This window comes from Phyllobates terribilis, unplaced genomic scaffold (assembly GCF_046119375.1).
Source record: "Phyllobates terribilis strain yellow unplaced genomic scaffold, ASM4611937v1 Scaffold_11__3_contigs__length_659146591, whole genome shotgun sequence".
In the NCBI taxonomy this organism is placed as follows: Eukaryota; Metazoa; Chordata; class Amphibia; order Anura; family Dendrobatidae; genus Phyllobates; species Phyllobates terribilis.
This window is the reverse complement of record NW_027362771.1, coordinates 378,192,762-378,212,647: the sequence shown is the minus strand read 5'-3', so window position 1 is coordinate 378,212,647 and position 19,886 is coordinate 378,192,762.

Below are 19,886 nucleotides of genomic sequence, written 5' to 3'. Positions count from 1 at the left end.
CACGGAGGACGCTGGTACGATCGGCAAGGTACTCCCTCACCATCTTTTGAAACTTTCCACTCTTTGTGAGAGTACCCCACGCCTCAGGGCCTGTAAGCTGGGCGGGTGTCAGAAAACTGTCCCAGAACGTTGACAGTGTTCCCCTGCCTCTGCTGGATTGGAGATGCATCTCTCTCGCCTGTTCGCCTTGGTTGGGCAACGAACTGTGACCTCTGCCGCTAGCGTGTTCAGATGGGAATTTTTTTAAGAGTTCTGCAGCAAGGGCCTTCTGGTATTGCCCCATTTTTGTAGACCTCTCCACCTCAGGAATAAGAGAGTGAAAGTTCTCCTTGTAGCGGGGGTCTACAAGTGTCACCAACCAGTAATGACTGTCACCCAACATTTTGACAACGCGAGGATCACGGTTAAGGCAGCATAACATAAAGTCAGCCATGCATGTCAGACTGGTAACGGGCAAGATTTCCGTGTCCTCACCAAGATGACGACTGACCATGCTCTCCTCCTCCTCTTCCTCCTCCCCCCTGTCCTCAGGCCACCCACGCTGAACCGACGGTATGACACTTGTACAGGTACTACCGTCTACAACGCATGATAGCAGCTCCTGTTCTTCCTCCTCCTCCTCCTCTCCCTCATTGTCCCCCAATGCACGTTGGGATGAGATGAGGCTGGGCTGTGTCTAATCGCTCACTACGGCTTCTTGATCCATCTCATCATACTCTGGCTGCAATGCCTCCTCTTTAATTCTCTGCAGAGAGCGTTGCAAAAGACAGACAAGTGGGATGCTGACACTAATGATGGCGTCATCGCCACTCACCATCTTGGTGGCCTCCTCAAAGTTTGTCAGGATGGTACATATGTCAGACATCCAGGTCCACTCCTGAGGTCTTATGTGTGGAGTCTGACCTGAATATCAACGGCCTTGTTGCAGCTGGTACTCCACAACTGCTCTCTTCTGCTCACAAATCCTTTGCAACATGTGGAGGGTAGAGTTCCAACGTGTGGGGACATCACACACCAGTCGGTGTGCCGGAAGCTGCAAACGCTGCGGCAACACAGCAAGGGCGGCGGAAGCTGTAGCCGATTTGCGAAAATGAGCTGACAGGCGGCGTACTTTCACAAGCAGATCTGGCAGCTCGGGGTATGATTTAAGAAACCGCTGAACCACGAGGTTAAGCACATGAGCCAGGCGTGGTACGTGTGTGATCTCACCTCGCCCCAGAGCCGCCACCAGGTTACGGCCATTGTCACACACGACCATGCCGGGATGTAGGTTCAGCGGTCTCAGCCACAGATCTGCCTGCTCTTTCACAGCTGTCCACAACTCACAAGCAGTATGAGGTTTATCACCTAAGCTTATGAGTTTCAGCACAGCCTGTTGCCGCTTGGCGGAGGCAGTACTGCAATGCTTCCAGCTTGTAACTGATGTGGTGATATCTGAGATGGACTCTGAACATGAGGAAAAGGAGGAGGAGGAGGATGCGCAGGAGCTGTACACTGTAGGGGCAATTCTGACTGACATAGGGCCCGCAATCCTCGTTGTGGGGAGGATGTGTTCCGTCCCAAGGTCCGACTGGGTCCCGGCTTCCACTATGTTTACCCAGTGTGCCGTCAGAGAGATGTACCGTCCCTGGCCACAAGCACTTGTCCACGTGTCCGTTGTCAGGTGGACTCTCCCAGTAACTGCGTTGTTGAGGGCACGGCAGATGCTTTGGGACATGTGCTTGTGTAGTGCGGGGATGGCACACCGGGCAAAATAGTGTCGGCTGGGGACCGAGTACCGAGGGACGGCCACCGCCATAAGATTCTTTAAGATTCTTAAGTCTTTAAAAAAATTCCAGACTCTGGAAGAACTACCGCTTGTGCTGGCAACGTCCCTCGTGTTGGTGTTACGGGGAACGGTTGCCTGCCTTCTGTCTGCGGCCACCACACTGCTTCTTCCTGCCTGTTGGGATACTCTGCCTCCCTCCCCCTGTGTGCTGCTGGCCTCACTCTGCATGTCCTCCTTCCACGTTGGGTCAGTTACTAGATCATCCACCACCTCCTCCTCTTCCACTTGCGCACCACGATCCTCCTCCTCACTTCCTGGCAATTGTGTCTCGTCATCGTCCACCTCTTGTGACAGATTGCCAACGTCAACTTCCTGTGGCCGTGGCTGTTCAAATATTTGGGCATCGCAACATGGGATCTCCTCTTCCACCACTTCAAGCGTATCAGGCGAGGGGCCCAAATATGGAAATGGACCAGTGAACAGCTCTTCAGAGTGTCCAAGTGTGGGATCACTTGCTATCTGACGACACTCGGCATGGTGGGAGGAAGGAGCATCAGGGTGAGGAGGAGTATGCGGTCGAGACTCACGGCTACTAAGAGTTGACCGTGTGGAAGACAGACCGGAGGTGGTGGTGCCCAGGTAACTGGAAGTATTGTCTGGTATCCAATTAATAACCTGTTCACACTGATCAGTTCTCAATACTGGTGTTGTTCTGTGCTTCCCTAGTAATTCGGTCAAGAAGTGGGAGGGAGAAGATGTGGCTGTTGGTTGTGGCACATTTTCACCTTGGCCACGGCCCCGTCCTCTGCACGAACCATCACCAGAACGTCCACTTCCACGTCCCTTGCCACGCGCCTTGCCGATTGTAAATGAAGTATAATAGCTTACACTTGCACTATCAATGGAAAAAGGGTAATAAAGAGTAGATTAGAACCGTGGAAGAGGAAAATCACAGTTATTGTTTACTGGGGTATACCACACTTTTTTAAATAGAGATATTTGTGGCTGAACAGTGAGCGACACACTCAAACTGCTTTTTTTTTAGATACCAAAGGCCCAAAACTGAATAGTACAGCGATTTGACCCGTGGAACTGCGAAACCACACTGGGATGTCGGGCCTACACAAGACTATTTTCAACAGATATATTTTTGTGTCACAACAGTCAGGAGACACTACTGTTTTTCTTTATGGAAAAAACTACCAAAACCTGAATAATAGAGATTTTTTACCGTGGAACAGCAAAACCACAATTATAATTTACTGGTGTATACCAGGCTTTTTAAAATATATATATATTTGCGGCTGAACAGTGAGTGACACACTCAAACTGTTTTTTTTAGATACAAATGGCCCAAAAGTGGATAATACAGAGGTTTGTACCGTGGAACTGCAAAACCACACTTGTATTTCTCGGGTCTACACCAGACTATTTTCAACAGATATATTTGTGTCTGAAAAATCAGGGAGACACTATTTTTTTTACAGCAAAAAATGCAAAAAGCAGAATAATAGAGATTTTTTACCGTGGAACAGCAAAAGCACACTTCTGTCTCTCTGGCCTACACCAGACTATTTTCAACAGATATATTTGTGTCTGAAAAATCAGGGAGACACTTATTATTTTTATACAGCAAAAAATGCCAAAAACAGGATAATAGAGATGTTTTACCGTGGAACATCAAAACCACAGTAATAATTTACTGGTGTATACCAGGCTTTTTAAAATATATATATATTTGCGGCTGAACAGTGAGCGACACACTCAAACTGTTTTTTTTTAGATACAAATGGCCCATAGAACTGCAAAACCACACTTCTATTTCTCTGGCCTACACCAGACTATTTTCAACAGATATATTTGTGTCTGAAAAATCAGAGGCACACTTTTTTTTTGGGGGGGGGGGCACCAAAAGGTTAATAAGATGGGTATTTGTACACTGTGAAGGAGAAAAAAAAAAAAAGAGGATTTAGATTAAAAAAAAGGATTTTTCCTGGCCCCCGGGACCTGGAGCTAAGTCCAGCAATTTCAGCAACAGGAGCAGCACACAGGACTGTAATGCAGCGTTTGCTGGTATAACCACTGCGTCTCCTATACAGCCTGCCTGCCTTCCTGCCTGATATACCTGGGATGGAAATTAGTCCTGAGAAGGACTGTTTGTTTGATCTGGCAGCCTTTACAGACCCTACACTAACTATTTTACAGGATATATCTCTCCCTAAATCAGCAGTGCTGTCCCTACACTGTCTGATCCGGAGCGACTGTGTCCAAGATGGCGGCGCCCGGTTTTAAATACTCGAGGTGACGCTGTGCAGCCAGCCAATCAGTGTAATGCCCACAAACAACATGGCTGCGGCATTACAGTGACTGGCTGGCAATCCCTGCATGTTCATTGGCTCTGTAAAGAGCGCCAAACATGCAGGGCGGAGACCCGAGCTCCCGCCCGAGTAACCCGGAAATGCTCGGTGTTTGCCGAACATCCCGAGAAGCGTGATGCTCGGGCGAGTACCGAGCAGTGTCGAGCATGTTCGCTCCACACTAATCCTAATATATTCTAACAATATCCCAGCACCAGCAAATTGTTACATCCTTCCACACAAATTAAATAGAATTGAAGGAGTTAACACATGCCAGATGAACCCATCTATTGTGTTATGATTCCTTTTGGAATTATCACTGTAAATATTGAAGACATGAAATTTAAATGAATGAACAAAAGATAATATGAATATATAAAAATACAGATTACAAGTATGTTTGTGCTATAAAGATACAATGAGAGCTGATCCAGTCTGAGATTAAAAATAAAATAAAACAACCATACTGTATGTCACAGTTATATAAAGGCTGCTTTCCTCTCGTAAATAAAACACATAACTGAAAGATGCTTCTTCTGAATAAAGTACCATATATTTTCTGGGTAGACATCAATCTATTAGAAAATGTCATCTCTCTTATGTACAGTGACAGATAATGTCATAATTCAATTTTCAAGATTAATGAAATGAAGAGAATAAATAATTGTATCAAAAATTGTAAATCAGGCATTACATCATCAGACTGTTTTGCAATCAAATAGCAATATAGAGGGAGTAGATATGATTCAGAATGTAAAGATAATCCAAAGTTTATTTAAATGCATAAATGACAAACATATATTCAACTAAAAATGTCATACAGGTCAGAGAGAGTAATAAGTGGAATTCCACCAAAATTTAGGTGCGTAACATAGATACTATAGAGAAGCAACCAAACGTACTGCCCTGTCAACATACCATATTTTGCGAATTATAAAACGCACGGGATTATTAGACGCACACAAAATTTTGGGGAGGAATAGAGGAAAAAAATATTTTTAATAAAATGGTGGTGCGTCTTATAATACGCTTTTAAGGTAGAGTAGGTATTGGGGACAGCAGCGGTGGAGTGTCTAACCAGGTGGCAGGGTCGCTGCTGCAGAAAGCTGGTGGTGGCAGAGGCATGAGATGCTAAGGGCTCTAGGCTGGTAGGAGGTGATGTTCGGCAGAGGTAGGAGTTGGGCGATGCTGCTGGTCCCAGGCAAGTAAGAGATGGTGTTCTGCGCTGCAGGGGCTTAGCCGACATTTTGTGAAAGCCCGGAGCCAACGCACTTCCCATGCTTTTTAATGCAGTGGATTCAAGGAAAATGACCGCGCAGTTGAGATCTTGGCAGCCGAAATCTCGAGAGACAAGATATTGATGCTGAGATTTCAGTCTGTGCAGGCACCGTCTTCGGCAGAAGCACATTGTCTACTGAGGAAAAGGACGCTGTCCAATATAAAGCCCCAAGAGATCAAAAGTGTTAGTCCTTATAAATACCTTTAGCCATAACAATGAACAATGCTGGGGAGAAAAGCACCTTGACGCGTGTTTCACCACCGCCTTCGATTTCGTCAGAAGGATCTGTGCTTCTCTGCCCAGAACTGTATGAAATTATTAGTTTACTATATATTTGTAATTTATATATGTAAGTATTTAAATTTTGGATTCATTTTACATTCTGGATCATGTCTACTCCATCTATAATGCTGTAGCTGTATATGTTCTCTTGTAGTAGGGGATTTATAATACAGTTTAGTACAAGGAGAAGTACCATACAAAATTTAGTGGGCCTTTACTATCTCCATTAGGGCTTATAACCAATGCTCACTTTAACCCCATAGGGCCAATTTTTTTAAATCTGACATGTGTCAATTTATGTAGTAATAACTCTGGAATGCTTCAACATATCCCATTGATTTTGAGATTGTTTTTTCGTGACACATTATACTGTATGATAATGTTAAATTTAAGTTGATACGTTTTGCAATTATTTACAAAAATATCAGAAATTTGACAATTTTTTTTAAAAATTAGCAATTTTCAAACTTTGAAAATATGTATATCCCTTTTAAACTAGATAGTCATACCACACAAAAACAAAGGGCATTTCCCTCATATCTGCTTTACATCACCATAATTTCTACAATGTTGTTTTATTTTGCTATGATTTTGGAAGGTTTAAAGATGTGGCAGTAATTTTTCATTTAAGAAACGCTACCCCTTAGACCTCAGTCCAGAGCCTCCCACCTAGCCAAATCAGTTCTCATATTTTGCACTGATCAGGGCCAACAGCCCGAAACACCGTGTCTGCAAATTGAGATTCTGATTTGGCTTTTATCCTAAGTCATATTGCACGACTCTTTAAAGGGTTGATTGTGACTTGTAGGATCGCTACTTCCAATAGGTGGCGCTATAGAGTACAAGTCCTCTTTTTCTCCGAAGAGGCAATTTGCATATTAAATTTCCTAGAGGAGCATTGCATGGCGAATAAGCCTCCTTACCTTGACATGTCAGAACTGGTGTTTCACTCTCCATAAGGAGAAACGCTACCCCTTAGACCTCAGTCCAGAGCCTGTCACCTAGCTAAATCAGTTCTCATACTTTGCACTGACGAGGGCCAACAGCCCGAAACACCGTGTCTGCAAATTGAGACTCTGATTTGGCTTTTATCCTAAGTTATATTGCACAACTCGATAAACGGTTGATTGTGTCTTGTAGGAGCGCTACTTCCAATAGGTGGCACTATAGAGTACAAGTCCTCTTTTTCTCCGAAGAGTCAATTTGCATATTAAATTTCCCAGAAGAGCATTGCATGGTGAATAAGCCTCCTTACCTTGACATGCCAAAACAGGTGTGTCACTCTCCATAAGGAGAAACGCTACCCCTTAGACCTCAGTCCAGAGCCTCTCACCTAGCCAAATCAGTTCTCATACTTTGCACTGATGAGGGCCAACAGCCCGAAACACTGTGTCTGCAAATTGAGATTCCGATTTGGCTTTTATCCTAATTCATATTGCACGACTCGTTAAAGGGTTGATTGTGACTTGTATGATCGCTACTTCCAATAGGTGGCGCTATAGAATACAATTCCTCTTTTTCTCCGAAGAGAAATTTCCCAGAGGAGCATTGCATGGCGAATAAGCCTCCTTACCTTGACATGCCAGAACTCGTGTGTCACTCTCCATAAGGAGAAACGCTACCCCTTAGACCTCATTTTTTCAAGGAAATTCACAAAACTTATTTTTATAGGGAACTGTTCAGTTTTAAAGTGACTTTGGGGACCCTATATATTGGAAACCCCAAAAGTGATACAATTTTAAAAACCGCACCCCTCAATGTATTCAAAATTGCTTTTACGTAGTTAATTAACCCTTCAAGTGCTTTTCAGGAATTAATGCAAAGTGGCATGACAGGAGTGAAAAAGTTTCTTTTACCACCTACATTTTTATAACTTCTGAACAGGCCGCTATAGCTGGCAGACTCCAAGGCTGTTATTTGGCCGTGATCTACCATGGCAAACATCAGGACCACATGATCAAGATCTCAGGGTCTCAATGGGGTTAAGGAGGAAGCCCCCACGCTCTGTTAACCATCTACATACCATAGTCACTATTGACTGCAACATTTAAGGGGTTAAATGACCATGGTCAGTGCCAACAGTGCCAACCAGTGCCAGCACTGATCGTAGCTAATGCAGCAAGTTGTCAGCTATTGTGCACAGCTGACTGCTACAGGATTGTCACCCGTCAGGGGGATGCTAGTCTCTTAAATCACAGGTCAGTAAAAATATGTATCGGTAATAACTAACCCATATAGCTCAAATGGGCTAGTCAGATACTAGTTATTTTCCAGATCCGATAAATAAAACTTAGTGCACATGCGATTCCAGTACTTTTTTGCAGATCAGATTTGGCCATTCAAGTCTATGGAAGTCATCCATGTGCTCTCCATTTTCTCTATTTATTTTTTATTGTTGGTGCATAATTAGAAATGGTCATTTGAATGTAGTCTTAGTGTTGTCTACCAACCTATTCAGAGCTCCCCGGTTATTTTCATTTTTATGGATAAAAAAAAAAAAATATTAATGAAAGAGGTCAGAGGTGAATGACCAGGATGGTGGGAAGGTGACAGCATATTAAAGGAGCCCTCACAATGTTTTTTGTTAGCTAAACTTACGTGTGTGTAATATAGCGTGTAAGAGTGTAAGTATGAATTAACATACTTACAAATCAGCATATTCCATGGTTTCCGGTACTGCACTTACATTACATTAGATACACATTTACATAGATCAAATACACAGTCCAAAATGCTACAATGAGTGCATGACACTTCACTCAATTTAATGCATCACAACCCAAGGGTAGATATATATCCCTAAGGTAAGAAGAGAATTATGCAAAAAGATTTAGATTAAAAGTTAGATTTTTATTGAAGACAAATATTAAAATACTGAATAACAGGGATTGCCTCATGGAGAGGGATACATGAGTAGTCTCGAGAACCGAGAATGATGTGAGGGTCAAGTACCAAAATTCATAGTATAAAGTAAGTAAAGTGCATAAGTGATGATAATAAAGGATTAGTATCCCCAAACACCAATAGAAGTATAAACAACACAGTATTGTTAGATAACATTACCTTATTAAATAGTGTTACTGCATATAGGGTTCCAGGCAGAGTGTCCCTCCACAACAACATGCGTTTCGACTTGCTTCATCCGGGGATACTCCTGACTGAAGTAAGATTTCTGATGTAGGGAATGCCACAGCTCATCATGAATTAGGTGAACTATGACACCGTGCCCCTATCCTGCCCCAGCTCTGCCTATTTTAGCTGAGATGGGAGAAACTGCCATTAAAGTTTCAAATTGTTTGCGCAACTCGTAGTTGCACCAGTATTTTACATCTTTTCAATACAATTTACTTATCAATTTTGGCAAAAATTGCTTTATTGAATCGGAGCCTGTGCATTGGGGTATTCAATCAGTTGTGAGGGCAAGTTCTATATAGTATTAGAAAGTTATACCTTATAAAGTGGCCACTAAATACTACGTACAGTATATGTTCCTTTGTAGGAGTACATTAACGCAAACATTGCATATATATTTTGTCACTTGGGCTTTCAGTAATTCTTTGATTATAATTAGTGTTGAGCGAACATGCTCGACACTGCTCGGTACTCGCCCGAGCATCACGCTACTCGGGATGTTCGGCGAGCACCGAGCATTTCCGGGTTACTCGGGCGGGAGCTCGGGTCTCCGCCCTGCATGTGGCGCACTTTACAGAGCCAATGAACATGCAGGGATTGCCAGCCAGTCACTGTAATGCCGCAGCCATGTTGTTTGTGGGCATTACAGTGATTGGCTGGCCGCAGAGCGCCACCTCGAGTATTTAAAACCGGGCGCCGCCAACTTGGACACAGCCGCTCCGGATCAGACAGTGTAGGGACAGCGCTGCTGATTTAGGGAGAGATATATCCTGTAAAATAGTTAGTGTAGGGTCTGTAAAGGCTGCCAGATCAAACAAACAGTCCTTCTCAGGACTAAAATCCATCCCAGGTATATCAGGCAGGCAGGCAGGCTGCATAGGAGACGCAGTGGTTATACCAGCAAACGCTGCATTAGAGTCCTGTGTGCTGCTCCTGTTGCTGAAATTGCTGGACTTAGCTCCAGGTCCCGGGGGCAAGGAAAAATCCTTTTTTTTAATCTAAATCCTCTTTTTTTTTTCCTCCTTCACAATGTACAAATACCCATCTTATTAACCTTTTGGTGTCCCCCCCCCCCCAAAAAAAAAAAGTGTGCCTCTGATTTTTCAGACACAAATATATCTGTTGAAAATAGTCTGGTGTAGGCCAGAGAAATAGAAGTGTGGTTTTGCAGTTCTATGGGCCATTTGTATCTAAAAAAAACAGTTTGAGTGTGTCGCTCACTGTTCAGCCGCAAATATATATATTTAAAAAAGTCTGGTATACACCAGTAAATTATTACTGTGGTTTTGCTGTTCCACGGTAAAACATCTCTATTATCCTGTTTTTGGCATTTTTTGCTGTATAAAAATAATAATAGTGTCTCCCTGATTTTTCAGACACAAATATATCTGTTGAAAATAGTCTGGTGTAGGCCAGAGAGACAGAAGTGTGCTTTTGCTGTTCCACGGTAAAAAATCTCTATTATCCTGCTTTTTGCATTTTTTGCTGTAAAAAAAAAAATAAAAGTGTCTCCCTGATTTTTCAGACACAAATATATCTGTTGAAAATAGTCTGGTGTAGGCCCGAGAAATGCAAGTGTGGTTTTGCAGTTCCACGGTACAAACCTCTGTATTATCCACTTTTGGGCCATTTGTATCTAAAAAAAACAGTTTGAGTGTGTCGCTCACTGTTCAGCCGCAAATATATATATATTTTAAAAAGCCTGGTATACACCAGTAAATTATAACTGTGGTTTTGCTGTTCCACAGTAAAAAATCTCTATTATCCTGCTTTTGGCATTTTTTGACGTAAAAAATAAATAGTGTCTCCTGATTGTTCAGACACAAATATATCTGTTGAAAATAGTCTGGTGTAGGCCCGAGAAATACAAGTGTGGTTTTGCAATTCCACGGTTCAAACCTCTGTATTATCCACTTTTGGGCCATTTGTATCTAAAAAAAACAGTTTGAGTGTGTCGCTCACTGTTCAGCCGCAAATATATACATATTCAAAAAAGTCTGGTATACACCAGTAAATTATAACTGTGGTTTTGCTGTTCCACGGTAAAACATCTCTATTATCCTGCTTTTGGCATTTTTTGCTGTAAAAAATAAATAGTGTCTCCTGATTGTTCAGACACAAATATATCTGTTGAAAATAGTCTGGTGTAGGCCCGACATCCCAGTGTGGTTTCGCAGTTCCACGGGTCAAATCGCTGTACTATCCAGTTTTGGGCCTTTGGTATCTAAAAAAAAAGCAGTTTGAGTGTGTCGCTCACTGTTCAGCCGCAAATATCTCTATTTAAAAAAGTGTGGTATACCCCAGTAAACAATAACTGTGGTTTTGCCATCCCACGGTAAACAATCTCTATTATTCAGGTTTTGGTAGTTTTTTCCGTAAAGAAAAACAGTATTGTCTCCTGACTGTTGTGACACAAAAATATATCTGTTGAAAATAGTCTTGTGTAGGCCCGACATCCCAGTGTGGTTTCGCAGTTCCACGGGTCAAATCGCTGTTCTATCCAGTTCTGGGCCTTTGGTATCTAAAAAAAAGCAGTTTGAGTGTGTCGCTCACTGTTCAGCCGCAAATATCTCTATTTAAAAAAGTGTGGTATACCCCAGTAAACAATAACTGTGGTTTTCCTCTTCCACGGTTCTAATCTACTCTTTATTACCCTTTTTCCATTGATAGTGCAAGTTTAAGCTATTTTACTTCATTTACAATGGGCAAGGCGCATGGCAAGGGACGTGGAAGTGGACGTTCTGGTGATGGTTCGTGCAGAGGACGGGGCCGTGGCCAAGGTGAAAATGTGCCACAACCAACAGCCACATCTTCTCCCTCCCACTTCTTGACCGAATTACTAGGGAAGCACAGAACAACACCAGTATTGAGAACTGATCAGTGTGAACAGGTTATTAATTGGATAGCAGACAATACTTCCAGTTTCCTGGGCACCACCACCTCCGGTCTGTCTTCCACACGGTTAACTCTTAGTAGCCGTGAGTCTCGACCGCATACTCCTCCTCACCCTGATGCTCCTTCCTCCCACCATGCCGAGTGTCGTCAGACAGCAAGTGATCCCACACTTGGACACTCTGAAGAGCTGTTCACTGGTCCATTTCCATATTTGGGCCCCTCGCCTGATACGCTTGAAGTGGTGGAAGAGGAGATCCCATGTTGCCAAATATTTGAACAGCCACGGCCACAGGAAGTCGACATTGGCAATCTATCACAAGAGGTGGACGATGACGAGACACAATTGCCAGGAAGTGAGGAGGAGGATCGTGGTGCGCAAGTGGAAGAGGAGGAGGTGGTGGATGATCTAGTAACTGACCCAACGTGGAAGGAGGACATGCAGAATGAGGCCAGCAGCACACAGGGGGAGGGAGGCAGAGTACCCCAACAGGCAGGAAGAAGCAGTGTGGTGGCTGCAGACAGAAGGCAGGCAACCGTTCCCCGTAACACCAACACGAGGGACGTTGCCAGTACAAGTGGTAGGTCTTCCAGAGTCTGGAATTTTTTTAAAGACTCTGCTGATAACCCCAAAAAGGCCATATGTTCCACCTGCCATGCCAGCATCAGCAGGGGTGACAAAACTACCAGCCTGACCACGACCAGCATGATCAGGCACATGGCAGCAAAGCACCCGACTTTGTGGGGCGAAACCCAGGGTCCACGACCAGTGTCAGCGGATGTCACCACTGCTTCTTCCACTGTTGTGCGTGCAATAGAACCCCCTGTTGTGCGTGCAAGGCAATCCCCTGTCCATACTGCATGTAAAGATGCCCCCTCCTCCCAGTCTTCACTTGTTATGGCAGTTTCTCAAGAAACAGCCTCAACGTCCACGTCCACGTCCCACCGCAGCGTTCAATTGTCCATATCCCAGACCTTTGAACGAAAGCGGAAATTCGCAGCTAACGCCCCACAGTCCTAAATTCGCACATTTCACGACTGCTTGCATTGGAAATCCTGCCTTTTAGGCTGGTGGAGACGGAATCCTTCCGCAATCTTATGGCGGTGGCCGTCCCTCGGCACTCGGTCCCCAGCCGACACTATTTTGCCCGGTGTGCCATCCCCGCACTACACAAGCACGTGTCCCAAAGCATCTGCCGTGCCCTCAACAACGCAGTTACTGGGAGAGTCCACCTGACAACGGACACGTGGACAAGTGCTTGTGGCCAGGGACGGTACATCTCTCTGACGGCACACTGGGTAAACATAGTGGAAGCCGGGTCCCAGTCGGACCTTGGGACGGAACACATCCTCCCCACAACGAGGATTGCGGGCCCTATGTCAGTCAGAGTTGCCCCCACAGTGTACAGCTCCTGTGCATCCTCCTCCTCCTCCTCCTCCTCATGTTCAGCCTCCATTTCAGATATCACCACATCAGTTACAAGCTGGAAGCATTGCAGTACTGCCTCCGCCAAGCGGCAACAGGCTGTGCTGAAACTCATAAGCTTAGGTGATAAACCTCACACTGCTTGTGAGTTGTGGACAGCTGTGAAAGAGCAGGCAGATCTGTGGCTGAGACCGCTGAACCTACATCCCGGCATGGGCGTGTGTGACAATGGCCGTAACCTGGTGGCGGCTCTGAGGCGAGGTGAGATCGCACACGTACCATGCCTGGCTCATGTGCTTAACCTCGTGGTTCAGCGGTTTCTTAAATCGTACCCCGGGTTGCCAGATCTGCTCGTGAAAGTACGCCGCCTGTCAGCTCATTTTCGCAAGTCGGCTACAGCTTCCGCCGCCCTTGCTGTGTTGCAGCTTCCGGCACACCGACTGGTGTGTGATGTCCCCACACGTTTGAACTCTACCCTCCACATGTTGCAAAGGATTTGTGAGCAGAAGAGAGCAGTTGTGGAGTACCAGCTGCAACAAGGCTGTCGATATTCAGATCAGACTCCACACATAAGACCTCAGGAGTGGACCTGGATGTCTGACATATGTACCATCCTGACAAACTTTGAGGAGGCCACCAAGATGGTGAGTGGCAATGACGCCATCATTAGTGTCAGCATCCCACTTGTCTGTCTTTTGCAATGCTCTCTGCAGAGAATTAAAGAGGAGGCATTGCAGCCAGAGTATGATGAGATGGATCAAGAAGCCGTAGCGGGCGATTACACATAGCCCAGCCTCATCTCATCCCAACGTGCATTGGGGGACAATGAGGGAGAGGAGGAGGAGGAGGAGGAGGAGGAGGAGGAGGAGCTGCTATCATGCGTTGTAGACGGTAGTACCTGTGCAAGTGTCATACCATCGGTTCAGCGTGGGTGGCCTGAGGACAGGGGGGAAGAGGAAGAGGAGGAGGAGGAGGAGGAGAGCATGGTCAGTCGTCATCTTGGTGAGGACACGGAAATCTTGCCCGCTACCAGTCTGGCACGCATGGCTGACTTTATGTAACGCTGCCTTAACCGTGACCCTCACTTTGTCAAAATGTTGGGTGACAGTCATTACTGGTTGTTGACACTTGTAGACCCCCGCTACAAGGAGAACTTTCACTCACTTATTCCTGAGGTGGAGAGGTCTACAAAAATGGGGCAATACCAGAAGGCCCTTGCTGCAGAACTCTTAAAAAAATTCCCATCTGAACACGCTAGCGGCAGAGGTCACAGTTCGTTGCCCAACCAAGGCGTACAGACGAGAGAAATGCAACTCCAATCCAGCAGAGGCAGGGGAACACTGTCAACGTTCTGGGACAGTTTTCTGACACCCGCCCAGCTTACAGGCCCTGAGGCGCGGGGTACTCTCACAAGGAGTGGAAAGTTTGAAAAGATGGTGAGGGAGTACCTTGCCGATCGTACCAGCGTCCTCCGTGATTCCTCTGTGCCTTTTAATTATTGGGTATCCAAGCTGGACACTTGGAATGAACTCGCTCTGTACGCCTTGGAGGTCCTGGCCTGCCCTGCCGCTAGCGTGTTATCGGAGCGTGGTTTTAGTGCCGCTGGGGGAATTATAACTGATAAGCGCACTCGCCTGTCAACTGACAATGCTGACAAGCTGACCCATATCAAAATGAACAAGGGCTGGATTGGGCCAGTCTTCTCATCACCACCAAATGACAGCAGAGTAACATAAAGTCAAATCCACTGTGTAATTTCTGGAGGTGTATTCACATGCACAGCTTCACACCCACACATGGGTATACGCTTCCTCGTTTCGGCTGTTTAATCTTCTTCTCCTTATCCTCAGCCTCCACCACCACTATACCACCAGGGTGCCAGCATTGCAAGTTTCTCCGTCCTAATTTTTGGCAGCTTTTGCTGGGAAAGCATAAGCAAATACCATGGGACACCCACTCCCCAATAATGGGACTTATGTTTGTAATATGCTGTACTGCATGGCTCTTGTAAGGGGCATTGCAAGTTGCTCCGTCCTAATTTTTGGCAGCTTTTGCTGGGAAAGCATAAGCAAATACTATGGGACACCCACTCCCCAATAATGGGACTTATGTTTGTAATATGCTGTACTGCATGGCTCTTGTAAGGGGCATTGCAAGTTGCTCCGTCCTAATTTTTGGCAGCTTTTGCTGGGAAAGCATAAGCAAATACCATGGGACACCCACTCCCCAATAATGGGACTTATGTTTGTAATATGCTGTACTGCATGGCTCTTGTAAGGGGCATTGCAAGTTGCTCCGTCCTAATTTTTGGCAGCTTTTGCTGGGAAAGCATAAGCAAATACTATGGGACACCCACTCCCCAATAATGGGACTTATGTTTGTAATATGCTGTACTGCATGGCTCTTGTAAGGGGCATTGCAAGTTGCTCCGTCCTAATTTTTGGCAGCTTTTGCTGGGAAAGCATAAGCAAATACCATGGGACACCCACTCCCCAATAATGTGACTTATGTTTGTAATATGCTGTACTGCATGGCTCTTGTAAGGGGCATTGCAAGTTGCTCTGTCCTAATTTTTGCCAGCTTTTGCTTGCAAGGCATAAGCAAATACTATGGGACACCCACTCCCCAATAATGGGACTTATGTTTGTAATATGCTGCACTGCATGGCTCTTGTAAGGGGCATTGCAAGTTGCTCCGTCCTAATTTTTGGCAGCTTTTCTTGCAAGGCATAAGCAAATACTATGGGACACCCACTCCCCAATAATGGGACTTATGTTTGTAATATGCTGTACTGCATGTGACGCGCCCCCTGGGCCGTGTGTACACGTGTGTGGGATACCCGGTGCCGGGTCTCTGGTGTCTGTAGTCTCTGTGGTGGTGACCCGGTCCCGTGGCTCAGGCTGGTCAAACCAGTGGCAGTCTTTCTTAGGTTTTGAGGTTAATTGTCCGACTGCGCCACCCGTGGATTGCGGTCAGTGAGTACCACCGCTGCGAGGCAGACCGCTCAGGCTGGTGTTGTGTGCGCAGCATAGAATGGGATAACTCCCCTCGGGAGGAGTATAGCCTCAGGGCAGTGAGTGTGGATGATGGGGGTGATGGTGCACGAGTGCAGCAGGAACGACTCAGAGTCTTTGCAGTGCAGTTCAGGGTCTTTACTGATGATTATAAGGTAGACCCTCCCGGGAGTACTGGCTAGCATAAGAGGCCTGGTCAGTCTGTGAGCAAGCAGGAGTTCCCCTGGCCAGGTGGAGTTGTAGGCCCCCCCGTCTGTCTGCACTCTTCCTGGCTACCTTGCTGTAAGCGGGTAGAAGTAGCCCACGTCCCTGAGTGTACCGTGTAGTGCTCACCCGTATGGCTGGTGACTTGGGGCCTTCTGTTAGCCTCCGCTCCACGACGGCGGTGCTGGTCCCTTGCTTGTGACTGAGCCTCCGGGCCTCTATGGCCAGAGGACCTGAAATCCCCTGCTGGCTGGTTTCTGCTGCTGGATATGTAAGTCCTCACAGCTTCGGACTCCTGTGTCCGGTTCCTATTGTCTTCTGCCAGGGCGAGCTCTGCTCAGCTTCCAGCCCCTGGTCTTTAGCTCCTACAGAGCTCCTTGCTATTACTTTCCCTTGCTCTCACTCTGACTCTGACTGTTCTCTGACTCACTCAACCCCACCCCAGATCCTGTTTATAAGGGCAGAATTCTCCCCTCCCAGGACGGGGGCAGGAGGATGTTGCATGTTTAAGGGATCCTGACCAGGAAACCTCCCACTTGCTCTCCGACATAATATCTCTATTACTGTGGTGACCAGACCCCTGGGGTGCCACACATGGCTCTTGTAAGGGGCATTGCAGTTCCTCATAATTTTTGGAAAGTCTTCCATTCACTGCTTAGGCCAACAGTGCACGGGAGACCCAGTTGCTATAAATCGAAAAAAAGGTTTACTTAACGCCCTCTGACCTCCATGTCATTTCCAAGGGGCATTGGAGTGGCTCGAAATTTTTGGTAGGCATTGCACTCACTGTATGCCCTATAACTGTGTAGCCGAACCGCTCCTTTTGTTACAGAAACATATCCTACAAGACATATCTGGTTGACTGGCCTGATATTGATGTGAATGGTCCCTGTTCCTCCTGCTCTTTCTCCTTTGCCACCACCTCATCCATCATTTATCACCTGAAGCTTTGTTTTAACGGGAGTCATAGAACTGGGATAGTAGCAGGAAAACATCCAGCAATCCTCAGAGGAGGTAGGATATGCGTCAAAACGCGGACCACCTCAGGCCTAGCCGCTACTACATACATGCGCTTGCATTCCAAGAAAACAAAGCAGATGCTAACTTCTATCATCATCATCATGCTCCTCACCTAGGCACTCTCAACTCCCCTGATGGAGAAGCCAGGGCGGCTGGGGACCGAGTATGGACACCAGGCCGTCACCTGGCGGCTGGGGACTGAGCGTGGACACCTGGCCGCCGGGCGGCTGGGGACAGAATATGGATACCTCGCTGCCGAAGCGGCCATGAGGTAGTGGCCAGCTTCGGCCTCCTTAAAACTAAAAGGCCCCATTTCAAGTGAAAGCTAGCAGTATGGTATTGCAGCCTGCGGGTGGGTGGGTGGTTGGCTGCATATTTTCGCTTGCATTGCAAGGAATGGGGGAGGTACAATTGAACACTGCCCTGGGACAAGGACTTGCACGGGGATAGTTGCAAGTCTGCATCTTCTGATGCGGCAAGGATCACTTCAGATGGGCACTCTTTTAGACAGTGACCTGGGGGTCAGAGATGCTTCCAGGGGTCTTCCCCATGCTGATCCCTTGTCTTTTCAGCACTGTATGCATGTGTCACACAGCACATGGCCAGATAAGGTTGTAAAATGTTAAAATGACATTTCCCGGTGAACGCATTTGTCATGGTTGAAAGCAATACAAAAGTGCAAAAACGCATGAAAAATGCTACTTGTGAACATAGCCCAAGGTGTGGAGGAGTATTTTTGTTTTTGGTTATTTATTTTACCTTATACACAAGTTTATACCCTGGAAAGGAAATTCCTTAACATATTTCACAGGAAAACCGTTTCAGTTTCGTTTTTGAACGTTTTATTGTGAGCCCGCAAAAGTGGCTTAATACCTCTGACCACGTTGTTGACAGCAGTGACCTGGGGGTCAGAAATGCTTCCAGGGGCGATCCCCATGCTGCCCCCATGTCTTTTGAGCACTGTCACTATCGTTTTGGGCACTTTTTAGGCTTTCTACAGACTGCCGGGGGTGCTGCCACAAAAATGCTCGGGTCTCTCATAGACTAACATTGGGCTCGTTGCTCGGGTCGAGCACCCGAGTATCACGGTAAGCTCGGCCCAAGCTTCGAGCACCCGAGCATTTTAGTGATCGCTCAACACTATCAGTCGTCATCTTGGTGAGGACACGGAAGTCTTGCCCGTTACCAGTCTGGCACCCATGGCTGACTTTATGTTACGCTGCCTTAACCGTGACCCTCGCATTGTCAAAATGTTGGGTGACAGTCATTACTGGTTGATGACACTTTTAGACCCCCTCTACAAGGAGAACTTTCACTCTCTTATTCCTGAGTTGGAGAGGTCTACAAAAATGGGGCAGTACCAGAAGGCCCTTGCTGCAGAACTATTAAAAAAATTCCCATCTGAACACGGTAGCGGCAGAGGTCACAGTTCGCTGCCCAACTAAGGCATACAAGCGAGAGAGACGCAACTCCAATCCAGCAGAGGCAGGGGAACACTGTCAATGTTCTAGGACCGTTTTCTGAGACCTGCCCAGCTTACAGGCCCTGAGGCGCAGGGTACTCTCACAAGGAGTGGAAAGTTTCAAAAGATGGTGAGGGAGTACCAGCGTCCTCCGTGATTCGTCTGTGCCTTTTAATTATTGGGTATCCAAGCTGGACACTTGGAATGAGCTCACTCTGTATGCCTTGGAGGTCCTGGCCTGCCCTGCCGCTAGCGTGTTATCGGAGCGTGTTTTTAGTGCCGCTGGGGGAATTATAACTGATAAGCGCACTCGCCTGTCAACTGACAATGCTGACAAGCTGACCTTTATCAAAATGAACAAGGGCTGGATTGGGCCAGACTTCTCATCACCACCAAATGACAGCAGAGTAACATAAAGTCAAATCCACTGTGTTATTTCGGGAGGTGTATTCCCATGCATCGCTTCACACCCACACATGGGTATACGCTTCCTCATTTCGGCTGTTTTTTGCTCTTCTCCTTATCCTCAGACTCCACGACCACTATACCACCAGGGTGACCGTGGTCCATGTTGCCAGCATTGCAAGTTCCTCTGTCCTAATTTTTGGCAGCTTTTGCTTGGAAGGCATAGGCAAAGACTATGGGAGACCCACTCCCCAATAATGGGAATAATGTTTTTAATATGCTGTACTGCATGGCTCTTGTAAGGGACATTGCAAGTTCCCCCTTCCTAATTTTTGGCAGCTTTTGCTTGGAAGGCATAGGAAAAGACTATGGGAGACCCACTCCCCAATAATGGGAATAATGTTTTTAATATGCTGTACTGCATGGCTCTTGTAAGGTGCATTAAAATCGTCTTGTTAAGCTACTGTGACCTCCACGTCTCTTCCAAGGGTCGTTAATATTGTCTTTTTATTCCACTGCGACCTCCACCACTCTTCCAAGGGGCATTAAAAGCGTCTTGTTAAGCTACTATGACCTCCACGTCTCTTCCACAGGGCGTTGATATTGTCTTTTTATTCCACTGTAACCTCCACCACTCTTCCAAGG